The 14,378-nt window shown below is 37.1% G+C and overlaps 1 protein-coding gene across 5 annotated transcripts in view; it reads right to left on the reverse strand.

Moving 5' to 3' along the window:
- Positions 1-1,935: 1,935 nt before the first annotated feature.
- The window catches only part of LOC146004898 (lysoplasmalogenase TMEM86A), a 106,114-nt gene continuing 93,671 nt past the window's right edge, over positions 1,936-14,378 (reverse strand). The window contains exon 7 of one of the 5 annotated variants that reach the window (XM_083143956.1): positions 1,936-2,447. The gene's annotated coding sequence lies outside the window, so the exon portion shown is untranslated. Of the gene's footprint in view, positions 2,448-2,485; positions 5,300-8,210; positions 10,303-14,378 lie in introns of those variants that run through there. The other 4 variants (XM_083143932.1, XM_083143928.1, XM_083143947.1 and 1 more) reach the window with 4 other exon arrangements.

Here is a 14,378-nt window from a genome sequence, read left to right on the forward strand (position 1 = left end):
AAGCGCGTGCTGTGCAGCGAGGAACCGCAGTGCATCGTCACCATGGCAGGGGCAAACCTATTGACAACATCGTGAGGAGAAGAGTAATGGAGTTGCAACGGGATGGACTCGGTGAATGGGAAATAGGGTGCCAACTGAACTTACCCACGTCAACCGTCCACTGCATCATCAACCACCACCAAAATATTGGTACTACAGAGCCAGGTAAGGCCCCCGGTCGAAAACGCCTGCTGAGCGTGCGTGACCTACGGATATTTAGGTGCTATATCCAGACCAACAATCATGTTTATGTGGCCGAATTACGACTGTGGACTCGAGAATGCTTTCACGTTGAAGTGTCAACCAGAACCATTCGCCATTACCTACAGCGATGCGGTTACCGAGTGTACAAGGCGAAACGTAAACCCTTCCTTTCCATGTTGAACAAAGGCAATCGACTACGGTGGGCACGAATGTACCGGGGATGGACATTTCGGCAGTGGAACAGAATTTTGTGGACGGACGAATCCATTTTCAATGTTGTGTACGGGAAAATACGAAAAACAGTCATTTGTCGGAAGGAGGAACAGAATGAAGCAAAATGTTATGCACGTCGGGTACAGAAACCTGTGTCAGTGATGGTATGGGGATGCATGACGGCATCTGGGGTTGGCCCACTACACGTCTGCGAGGGCATTGTGAATGCACACGCCTATACACGCATACTGGAGCGGCATCTTCCCACAGTGCGAAGGCTCCTGTTCCACAGGCGGCGTCTCATCTTTCAACACGACAATGCCAGGCCTCATACAGCGCGGCTGACAAGAGAATGGTCGACTCGCCACAACGTGCGAACTCTGCCATGGCCACCATCGAGTTCCGACCTCTCGCCCATTGAGAATGTGTGGCGTGTTCTTAAGCGACGTGTGCAACAGAGGGGACCCACGACAGTGGCTGCTCTTATCGCCTGCCTGCAGGAGGAATGGCACCACATCGATGTGGAATACCTTGAACGACTCGTCCGCAGCATGCCCCGACGCATTGCCACACCATGGTAAACAAGATCCCCTCTAACAGTGGTCGAACTTCAATGCCACGTGTATATGGACGAAAATGTTTTATTTTGTGTGGACACCATACATTGCTGTGTTGCAGCGGAAATTTATGTTTTCCTTTGTTCCATGTAGCCTGCTGAATAAAATATGTTCAGCATATGCATGTGTTCTCCTTCTTTCACAACGCACTACTATATTTGTGACTGGTCGAACTTCATTGTCACTAAGGTTGTAATAATCACTCTAAAATGTCTGCACAAGAAAGAAAATGTCAAAGAAACATACATGGAACAAACATTTTTAATGAAATTTGCCCATTAAAAACAATAAGTACATGTAAGTGATTTACTAACTTTATATGTGAATCTTGCTTTTAATGGATGTATTAATTTCAGTGGCTACTGCCACCATATCCACAAGTTCCCAAGTGGATGTGGGAAGATAGGATGCTCTTATCAGAAACTGCAGGAACCAGTTTATGAGCAGAATACCAGATTGTAATATGTTCATGAAAGTACTAGCTAACATTCTGGTTGTAGCTGAATTTTTTTTTTTTTTTTACACTAAGATGAGGCACAAGATCAGTTATGCTATATATGATGTAACCTAAACATGGAAATCACTGAAATACTAAGGAAAACAAACCTAACTATTCCAACTTACTGATTCACACAACATGTGGCAACCACTGTTGTTACAAGCATAAAAACAGTTTTTTTTTAATGTGGTGCCTTGTTAAGAAGGTAAAGAACATACTAGTCTTTTTCTAACTATTTCATTGAACATACAGACCTTTAACTTACAGTAAGTATTTTAGTGAATAGCTAAGTATTTTTCCTTCAATTGTAGTTGTATTTAGGTTACCTTTCCTATTTTCAACAAAGAATGAAACTTTAGAAAGTTTTGTATTTATTCAGTTATTAGTTACACAAGTACAATCAGATCTCTCTTAATTCCTCAACAGGTAACAATTTTAATTTATGTTACCAGTAAGTGAAAAAAAAATACTTCCATGCCATTTATGAAACTAATTAAATTGTACATCAGTATCAGTGACATCATTGTCGTCGGACATAGATGATAAATTACATTACATTGCCTTTGCTCCAATGCACTGAATACTTAAGATACTGATTGTGATTGGTTCACTGGTGCTTTCTTTATAGATTTTGGGGTGCAGGATAAAAAAAACATTGCAGTAACCTTTGTTGATTGGGTCTTGCTTTCATGCAACACGAGTAGTATTTTATTATTGCAGTAAACACAAATAATATACATAGTGACAGGTATATTGTAGGTTGTTATTTATTACTATTTTCTCTAAGAATTTTCCAACAGTTTATTTTTTTCCTGAAGGCTGGACCCCAACTGTGTTCCAAGTGTCAGTCAAATAATGCCTTGGACAATCTACGTCTGTACGGGAACAAGAACAAACACAAGCAAATTAAATATTGTATACAATTTTAGGAAACTAAACCTGGTGAACAGAAAATTCTTGCAAGAACATGACCTAATTAAAAACTAGCTTTCTCACTATAAGAACCTCATATTCTGAATTTTTATTAACCAAATATCAACAGAAACTAGCCAGACCAGTATCAACTATGAACCAACATCAACCTGCACCACTGGAACATAAACCAGCCTACAACTTCACTTTGCCAATCAATATCTTAAGTATTCGCACATTAGAACAAAGCCACCTAGGACCAAAAACAGTAAATTGTGAATGTTAGCAGAAAGATAAAATCAAAACTATAATTAAAATATCTTTGTACAAAATGGAGATTGACACTGACAATCTGAACTTCCTTCAATTTTTGTTCTGGTGAATACTTGAAACTAAACAATTGCTTCCAGGCATGCCAGTATTACCTACCTATAGTTTTATCTGCTCAGAAATTACACTTACCCAGATGTTAAGATTGCGTAGGTAGAGAATCATCTGACAATATTTTTTTTAAGTTCTCACTTGAGTTTACTTCAATTTTTGCTTTGTTGGTGCCGAAGATTTCACTTTTGTGCATAGCAGACTTAAAGTTGAGGAATTTAGTGAAAAATATGAATAAAACAAGGTGGGACCTTCACATTTAGGTTCAGCATGAATCTTGATGGAATCCAAGTGTGCCCAGATTTTCTTCAGCACAACTATCATTTACTCAGAAGCAACAGCTTTGGAAATAAAATATTGAAAAAAGTAGGATAAAAAAAGGAGTTCATAATTGGGAGATTGTTGACATCAGGTATGTCTTGTGATCTTTCTATTTTTTTTAAAAAAAATATTTCATTTGCACAACATAATTACGCCTGAGGGTGACTGCTGGTGCTGTTGTGATGATGAAAAGTAAAATATGGACCCATGAAATGCAACAATATGGTAACAGGCAACAACTCTGTTGTTGTTCTGTCGGTTTAGAACTTAGTTGAAGTACATACACAAGTGAACTCAAAATCATTACTATTATAGGAATACATGTGATGTTTCTCTGCTCTTGTACTGTTGCAGACTACGTTGGTAGTTGGTATTTTGAACGAGGTAAGTACATGCTATTAAATGTCTGGGAAATGTCAATATTTATCAGATTTCATGAGGGCTTTATTCTGCAGAGCAGGCTGGGTTCTGTATAGCTATGAATATGCTAGGCATGGAAGTATTACAATTTCCCATTTGTCTGAGGGCTTTGTAACAAGAGGCAACACCTTGGGATGCTTTTTTTTTTCTTGTACAATAATTTCCTTATTTCAAAGTACAATATTGGCTAGCACAACTAAAAAAAACACAGCCTAGCCTTTAGTTGATGGCAAAATCAATTATTGGGACTAACCTAGTCAATATTCTGAGAAAATGTTTTCACTGTTATCAGACAATTGATATCATCTCAATTCTGCATTAGATATTCCTTGCTGAATGAAACTATAAGATTGAAGTCCTTGGACAAATTGTAAGTTAATGCCAGCAAACAATGTTAATCATTACTAACAGCAGCACACCCATGGTAAAAACACCAAGTTCCACTATTGTTAGTAAGGAACAGGTGTGGGGCAGCATCACACTAAAAATTTGTCACTTTTGTAGGTGGATACAAAGAGCCAATGTTGATCCTTGAACCAAATAACACTGATGAGAAACATTGATTTTTGCAGTGCATTGCCAAATTAAACAGCCACAACAGTTTAGCAATTGCAGCTAAGTTGGTTGAATCAACCTTGCTTCAAACTGCAGGGGAAGAGCCAATTAAAGGAAGAAAGGTGGTTTAAGTGAAAACACTGTAGGGCTAAAAACTCAATAGAATTTATTTTATTTTAAAACAAACTAAACGTTGCGTTTCAACCTTCTAGCAAGGTCTTCTTCAGATTCTGTACCAAATACAAAATAAGAAGACCTTGCTAGAAGGTTGAAACGCAACTTTTAGTTTATGTTTTAAAATAAAATAAATTCTGCTTTGGTCAACATATTGAGTTTTTGGTTATCATGGAAACAAGGCTTAATGGTGTTATAACTGTAGGGTCGCTTGGACTCTCTCTCTTTTGGAAATGAAAGCCTAACTCTGTAGTTTAAGAGACTTTATCAGTCTTATCCAAACTAAACTAAACTAAAAATTCAAGTTGTATAACAAAATGCTTCTTTCCTGAAATCAACAAGTGACCATTATAATTGTCCTTAGTGAAACTATTAGTTATTCACATACATGTCTTGTATATAACAATTATACTCTGAATTCATGTAAAAAAAATAAGAAATACACAGTACAATAATTTATAACAATACATATACTATTTAAACAGAATAACTACTTTCACAATTTAATTGAAATACAATGGAAAAGGAATAGGTAAATTTTTTATCTGACGCAACTTATCTGTAAAATAATTCTTGAAGCTTTCCTGGCTGCAAATATTAAAGAGGTTTTCTCGGGCAATCAGCCAGGATTGAACTTCAATCCCCGAAGATGAGAATGACGTTAGCTCTCTGAAGCCTATCTGGAAATCACCTGCCTGAGAAAATCTCTTCAATTATCTGTAAAAATTAACATTTTTTTTATATTCTGTACATACAATAATACATTCATGTGTTACAAAATTAGAAAAAAATGCTTTACAGATCACAGCACATGTTACAACAAAACTTTTGATATAAAGGAATCAGACATGATACAAGTAGTCTTTAAAGAAACACTGAATAGTTTAGTCTCATTATATCTTGTACTTAGGAACTGAGGTCTTTACACATCAATTTCAATGCATGCCGTTGTCCAAAGTAGCCACTGAAAGCGAATACCAAAGTCGCAAATTATTCAGGTAATAATATTGTTCAGATGGTTTGGGTTTGATTACTTTGATGGAGTTGGTGCGGAGATTTACCCACGAGTTGTTGATATTATACTGGTATCCATTTGAGCTCGTTTCTAAATTAGTACAGTCATGGGGCAAGGGCACCAACAGAAATGGAGTATGGTGCTGATAACCTACCTCCTATGCACATTCATAGTACAACACTATGCCAGGAATGCGCTACTTCAAAAATTCGGAAGTTAAAAATAAATAACTATTAAACAGAAAGTAATAAATTTATGCTAGTATTACACATGGTTTGTCATGAATGTTGTTACTTGTGCTTTGTTACATATGTATCGAGACTAACAGAGCAGACAGTTTGTAAAGCTACAAATGCAAGACAAGTGCACAAACCTAGAAACTAGGCAAACAAACATTGTTGTAAAGCAAACAAGTAAGGTTTCTATTGACATGATATGTTTAATAATACATTTATTTTATAGCTCTCTCTTTTCAAGCTGAATAAAAAAAAATCTAATGTATGCTACTGTGTTTAGGGTACACAAAATAGACATCATATTTGGGAATGAATCTCTTTAGAAGCTTCAGATTTTATTTGGTTCCCATGAATTAAAATATAAATTGTTCACACTCGCAAGTTATGAGCATAAGAAATACACACACACAAGAACATGTGATATGCGTATTGTGGAGGAAACTCAAAAATGCTACTTTTTATGTACACTTACAATTAAAAAAGTTGTCCACTGTGCTTATGTGTACTATGAAGGCATGCAAGGACCTATGTAGGTCGGCTTGTGCACCAGCACCATGCACCAAATGGCTTTAACCAGCCACACTCCAAGAACTTCCAGCTTCTTCTAAAAGGTTGAGTGGACCTCAACCACTTGAACTAAGCATCAATGGGGGTAAAAATCTCCAGATGTTTGGTATACAATCAGTGTTAATTTATACACTGACAGAGAATGTAAATGTACCGCCTGCTGAGTATTTGATTGCATACTTATGGAACCCAAGATCCCTAAAGAGCTTCACAATATTGAGAAAATGTCCAGTTTCACTCATATCCTACCATCTTTTTTGTTTGTTTCCTTGCAACAATATACAGGGTTTTCGTAAATGATTGTCGGGGTTTCCTCATTGTTGTAATTGATCTGGGTGAATGACACGTTGAACACAAATGCACGATATTGTTGAGAAACTCAACAAGTTTAGTTCCTTATTTTTTTCATAGACCTGTTTCCCGATTCTGCCACTAGGCGGCAGTTTTCCAAAATGGCAGATACTACTAGTGAGAAGGCATTCTGTGTCCTTGAATATCACGCAACTAGGTCCGTTCCAGTTGTGCAACGACATTTTCATGCACGATATCGGAAAGATGCACCATCAGACAATTCGATTAGAAGGTGGTATGCACAGTTCAAAGAAAAAGATTGCATTTGCAAAGGCAAAAGCAGTGGTCGATCATCAGTGTCGGAACATGATGTGGAGCGAGTTCGTGAAACCTATCCACGGAGCCCGAAGAAATTGATTCCTGCTGGATCCAAGAAACTAAACATTCCGAAGACAACATTATGGAGTGTTGTAAGAAAACGGCTAAACATGAAACCATACCGCCTGAGTCTGCATCAAAAGCTAACACATAACGACCGTCATGTACGGGAAACGTTCGCCAGCAATATGCAAAATCTCATGGATGACAATTTCATCGAGAATTTAGTTTCCACTGACGAGGCAACATACCACCTAAGTGAAAAAGTAAACACACACAATGTGCACATATGAGGAACGGAAAATCCTCATCAGTTTGTTGAGAGTTGATTCGGGACTCGCCTAAAGTGAATGTTTTTTGTGCTGTCACGAAAAAATTCTTCTTCATGGAGAAAATGGTTACGGGATTGACATTCCTGCATATGTTGAATGAGTGGCTATTTCCTCAAGTGGAAGAAGATTCTAACACCATCATGCAATTGGATGGAGCCCCACCTCACTTCCACTGTGAAGTGCGATCATTGCTCAACAGAAAATTACAACAACATTGGATTGGGTGCAGGAGTGATGATGAAAACCTTTTATCATGGCCACCTCGTTCCCCTGACCTTTCTCCTTGCGATTTTTTTCTCTGGGGATACATAAAAGATACCGTTTACTATCCTCCATTACCCACTACCATTGAGGAACTGAAAACACGCATAACGAATTCCATCAACAGTGTTACACGTGGTATACTATACCAACTGTGGCAGGAAATGGACTATCGCTTAGATATCTGCAGGATATCGCAAGACGAGCACATGGAACATTTGTGACTGTCATAAAAACTTGGTGAGTTTTCTAATATTTTGCAAAAAATTGCATGTATCTATCTTTATTATGTAAAATACAGTGCTTGTTTGTAACTCCAACAATCATTTACGAAAACCCGGTATATTCCTAGACAAGTGCCACCAGAAATTTTTGTAAGGAGGGTCAGGCCATTGATAATAGTTCGAATAATAATAATGGTTTTGATTTTTATATATACAATCATAACTACAAACTAATTGAAATAAATCAATTTTATTCCAAATTATTATCATCACATCCCTGGGAAGACACTTCTACTCAATCCACCAGATGAATGAATATCTACTACAGCTGTTTCTCATTATTTTGTAACATTTCATACAGTTAGTGTACTGAAATGCATTGTTATTCTATTTTGTTAACAACATTCACCCAAAAAAGCTAGGAGAAAATTTTATTCTTAAAGTTTAAGTTTCAGAAACTAATTTTTGAAATTTTGAAAACTGGGAAACTGTTTATTCTTTGAATTAAATGGCAGAATATGGAAATATAACCTAGTTTCTGAATTTTACACTAAATTTTTGCAATCTTTGATTTTTCAGTTTGCATATAAACTAACTTAAATTTATTCATGTTACTCACACTAAAAATAAGAAGCTTGTTTCTTAGTGTAACCTGAAATGAACAATGCTAATTTTCAGGGGGATCGACAGACCACTCAGCTTAAACAACTTACGAGATAGGAAAAAGACCCTTGAAGAAGTTGGTGTTCATTGATACTACCATTTTATCTTTAACGTTTCTTTTTGGGAAGCATAATATGTAATATGTCAATTCTTGCTTTATGTTCAATAGATGACTTCAACTTCATTATTAACTGTGGTAATCCAATTGGTTAAATTAAAAGATCTCAATCTGCCTCTTACTCTACACCAAATCATCCCTCCCCCCCAAAGAAGAAAAAAAACCTTTGTCCTGGGCCACCACCTTCTCAATGTTGGAAAAAGAGCCCTACATTGTTAATACTATCGAACATACTCTGGTCTTCAATTTCATGTGAATTCTAAACAACAACATTTGCAAATAATATTTAGAGAAAAAGAAAACAGGATGACTTGTAGCAGTTTCACTTAGTAATTCAATTGATGAAGATTTGAGTGGGATACTTGGACTGTAGATTGAATTCCTAGCCATATTATTTCAGTCAAAATGTCCGTATCATTTGAGCTTTGGAATAATATAGGAACCCTGTTAGCAAGAATGAAATGACTTAGTGTTCCAGCAGCTTTCCATTTTTCATGTGTTTTTCCAGGAGCATTCTGTTCATTATTTGAGCCTGACCTTTACAAAGGAATATTGGCACTATATTATCAACTACCCAACTATTAAAAAAGTACATTCATATCTCCAAGAATGAAAATGCACATTTACAGAATTACACTCAAGAAATGTAATATTTCTAAAACTGGAAGACTAGCAAAATTCAATACTACTTGATAATTGAAAATATTTGTGACATTATATCTTATCTGTTGGCTATGGCGAGCACGCCCTTCTTGCTACTTCAACCAAAAAAAAAAAAAGCAAGTGTGCATGTATATTTCAGTTTTTAAAACACTATCGCTGGATTGAAACATCAAAATACATGGTTAAGAAATAATAAACACCTTACTACTATCACAACCACGTAAATACTTTTAAATATACAACACGTTTCTGTAGATCAAACAACAATATACATATATATATAAATATGTATTTCATAAGATACCACTCCCAAAGTGAAGTGTCTGTATGAACCAGAACAGGGATACTGGCTAGGACTAGTTTGGAGTGCATCATGATTCAGAACTAGGATATTACCCAACACCAGCAATTTAACTAATATTTTCAGAACGATTGTCAGGCAGTGTGCATAAAAACTGCCCACACAAGTAGGCCTACATAAAATAAAGTAGGTATACAATACTTGATAGAGGGCAACCATCACCAATTGAACCAATATGTGTATATTACTGACCTTTTAACTGCAGATTTCACAAGTCGGGCAATACTAAAACATTTTTTAATCATTTGAACTATTACAACCAGTTTAATATTAGGAATGTTACTTTTATGCCATTGTTTTCTAAATTAATGAATCAATATTCAAAGCTACTTTTTCTCAATTATCCAATGGGAAATTGGGGTCAACAAACTGCACTTCTCTTTCCTAGCACATCCCCATTCCTATAAACAGTTAGTTCTATACACTTATAACAATATGTATATAACGAACAATAAATATACTATGATATAATACAACTTTCCATATAAAACTTACTGCTGATAATTTACCAACAGTACTACATAAATAGAACGGTGCCACTAATTGACACCATTAAAATCAACTTTCATATAACACCACAAACAAGTACATAATTACAACATTCTCAATATATCCGGAATAGTATCACAAAACATTACTATTCTATGGAACGCTTCTAAAGATGTATTACATGCTAAATATGTGTATTCCTTGTCTCCCGGTACCTACTGTCTAACATGAAGAGAAGGTTCCTGTTCTCATGGATGTGTTGAAACTTGGTGTTCCATTGTTGGGTGGTGGTCAGTTACTCTCGAAACAGACTAGCAAGTACAAGGAGATTGTCCCCGAGTCCAGTCCAGATTGTAACTTACAGCCCTGCTGTGCGATCAATAATATTAGCAATACTGCATGGCAAGTTGTTATTACCAGATTTACTGAAATAATCTCACAAGGACAGATATTTTGAGAAAAATGAATTATGCCAATTTCGACCAAAATTTAATAGCACATAAACAACATTAACTTTATGAAGTCAGTATACCGTAACTTAAGGAAGCTTGTTTATGAAAAATTAGAATTGTATAAAAGTATATTACTATAAATCAACTGGGTAATCTTATACATTCCATTTTTAGGCACATGGGGTGTTGCCAAAAATTTCTGTAGGTAAGATCAGGTCATTGATATGAAGTTGATCATGTAATAGTGATGGTTAGTAGTACTATTAAGAGAAATATATATATATATATATATATATATATATAAAAATCAAATAAGGTAAAAGGAAACACTCACCGGACAGTAGGAAAATTCAAAATTTTCGCTAATTTATAGCATCATCGGTGTGAGAAGAAACAGAAGCCGTCTTCTGTTTCTTCTCACACCGATGATGCTATAAATTAGCGAAAATTTTGAATTTTCCTACTGTCCGGTGAGTGTTTCCTTTTACCTTATTTGATTTTACTTAGCCCTTTTGGCCCTCCTTGCTTTTATCCATTATTATCCACTTTTTATATATATATATATATATATATATATATATATATATATATATATATATATATATATATATATACTATATACACACACACATACATACATACATACCGCGTGAGGCACCTAAAAGTACCACCTGAAATAGCGAAGAAACCAGAAACAGTAGCGATGTGAGGTTTGCGGGAAACAATAATATCAAATGGGGCTCGTAAATCGGAGGTAAGGGGTGGGTCGAAAAATATCGACAAATGGGGCATCTGGAGCAAAGTCATATTTTTTTAAATGGAACGATATACAATAACATGCATAATATAAAAGAGCACACGCAGAGAAACACAACGCCGTTGGTCTCATGCATCTACTGCACATAGGAACGAAGATATGGCCATGTGAAAAAATGTAAACAAACTAACAAGTGGCCCACTTGACCGTCAGTACCACGGCATGTAAGACTTCTCAGGTGCCTGACAGAACTGCCTTTACGCAGAGCAAGTTTTGATAGCAGGTCCACGAGATCGTGTTAGTTCATAGCAAGCAGTTGTAGTGGTAAGAGCGAAGATTATGGTGTTCACAAACATAGAAAAAGCGGACATGATCCTGATTTATGGGGAATGCCGAAAGAATGCCTCAGAAGCCTACCGTGTGTACACAGAGAGATATCCGGACAGATGACAGCCATCTCAACGTCTGTTTGGTAAGTTATTTATTAAATTAAGAGACACCGGAAGTGTAACACCACGAGCATGTGTGCGGAACAAGCCAACTACAGGTGAAGCAGGTGCAACAAATGTTCTCGCCGCTGTTGCTGTGAATCCGCACGTTAGCTCCCGTGAAATTGCCAGGGATGCTGGGATGAGTCAGCGAAGTGTAATGCGCATTCTGCACACACACAAGTTTCACCCATATCATATCTCCCTCCATCAGGAACTTCACGGGAATGATTTTGTGGACAGTGTTCGGTTTTGCACATGGTTGTTACGACACGACACACCCGATTTGTCACGTATCCTCTTCACTGACGAGGCAACTTTTACCAATCACGGAAATGTCAACATAAGGAACATGCACTATTGGTCGGTGACAAATCCACATTGGCTTCGCCAAGTGGAACGCCAGCGCCCATGGAGTGTGGACGTGTGGTGTGGTATAGTGGGTGAACATCTCATTGGCCCTTTTTTTATACAAGGGACACTGAATGCTGACCGATACATACAGTTTTTACAACATGAACTGCCTGTACTATTGGAGGACATACCACTTCAGACAAGGAGGGACATGTGGTACCAACATGACTAGTGCCCAGCTCAGAGTGCAAGATGCGCTACAGCATGTGTGAAAAATACATTTCCAAATCGTTGGATTGGACGTGGAGGGCCTGTCAAATGGCCGGCTCGTTCCCCAGATTTGACACCGTTAAGACTTTTTCCTGTGGGGAAAGCTGAAGGACATTGTCTACCGGGATGTGCCAACAACTCCAGAGGATATGCAACACCGCATTACTGCGGCCTGTAGGGACATTCCCTATGAGATGCTACATTCTGTGCAATAATCTTTGCGTGGGCGCCTCATTGCCTGTATCGCAGCTGACGACCACCACTTTGAACACACACTTTGACAGGTTTTCGCTTCTTACGCAGTGGTTCTTCGACATACGGTCATGGTCATTTTCATTATGCTGTAACACTGTGCTGACGATGTCTACTGTATTTTTTCTTCCTTTAACACGTTCTGTCTTCATCTTGTCCAATGGCTTCCGACATCTCATACTTGTGCATGCCGTGGTACTGACGGTCAAGTGGGCCACTTGTTAGTTTGTTTACATATTTTCACATGGCCATATCTTCGTTCCTATGTGCAGTAGATGCATGAGACCAACGGCGTTGTGTTTCTCTGCGTGTGCTCTTTTATATTATGCATGTTATTGTATATCGTTCCATTTAAAAAAATATGACTTTGCTCCAGATGCCCCATTTGTCGATATTTTTCGACCCACCCCATACCTCCGATTTAAGAGCCCCATTTGATATTATTGTTTCCCGCAAACCTCACATCGCTACTGTTTCTGGTTTCTTCGCTATTTCAGGTGGTACTTTTAGGTGCCTCACGCGGTATATATATTATTGTTATTATTAAATCATTAGACAACTTATCTTTTAGTTCTTCATATTTTAAACCATTAATATACTGAACTACACCTTTACTGCCATGTTTTGTTATAGCTTTGATACGAGTCATATTTTGATAATATCATTTTCTGTTACTGGTATACCCAGTTTTAAAGGATAGTAGTTTTTTTTTTTTTACATCATTATATTGTACATTTTATTGTATTCTCTTACTATCATAGAATGTGTTATGTAATCCTTCTTATATTTCTAAATGGTCAATTAATTGATTGAAATGAAAATTGTGGATGCATTAGCACTATTTGCACCCATCACATCATATGCGGCCAGGCCCCTTAACATAACTAAAATCAGCATTTACCTCTAAGGACTAAAATCTACTTACCTAGGTCAAAAGCTAAGGCTGTAAAGTGGCACTCAGCACACGTAGAGTTACAACTATATGTGTAATCTTTTGGATTGAACATTATATAAATGGCACTCTTTGTTTTGGACATATTTTATACTCATTGCTACATGTAATTTAATAACACACAAACAGCACGATAAAAAACACTTCGGAGTTCTTCCAAGCTTTCAACTCCTTAACGGAGTCATCTTCAGGGCTGGTCGAGAAAGACGGAGTAGATGCGGTTGTCGTTACACTGGTGTTACTTGATGTGTCCACCGGCAGATGTTGTTGCAGTCTTGTAGTGTTGGTAAGTCTTGGTGTGCAATCCGTTCTATTTTTCCTTTCGCCTGTGCAATGAAGGAAACGCAATCGTGTGGAAGTTGATGGTTGGTTTCTATAATATGTTTGGATAAACCAGAAGAACTTTCTTTCCTGCGTATGTATCCTAGGTGGTTGGCAAAACTGTCTTTGGTGGATCTTTTGCATTGTCCTATATATTTTTGGTTGCATTCACATTTGATGCTGTAGATGCCAGAGCGAAAGGAAAAATACAACGGGGTGTTAAGGAAGGGTACACATGATCAAAAACACAAATAATCTAAATGACAATTTATGTGAAAATCTTTATTCTTCTTGGTACAACACAGTAAAACTCAAAAATCCATCTCCCCAACCAACAATCCAAACACACCAAGACTTACCAACACTGCAAGGCTGCAACAACATCTGCTGGTGGACACATCAAGTAACACCAGTGTAACAACAACCACGTCTACTCAGTCTTTCCTCGACCAGCCCTAAAGATGACTCCGTGAAGGAGTTGAAAGCTTGGAAGAACTCCGAAGTGTTTTTTATTGTGATGTTTGTGTGTTATTTTAGCGTTTTAACAAATATGTTGCCGGCACGTGACGTAAGAAGTTTTCTACAGTCATATGTAATTT

The sequence above is a fragment of the Lepisma saccharinum genome, chromosome 1 (genome assembly GCF_977018435.1).
Source record: "Lepisma saccharinum chromosome 1, izLepSacc3.1, whole genome shotgun sequence".
In the NCBI taxonomy this organism is placed as follows: Eukaryota; Metazoa; Arthropoda; class Insecta; order Zygentoma; family Lepismatidae; genus Lepisma; species Lepisma saccharinum.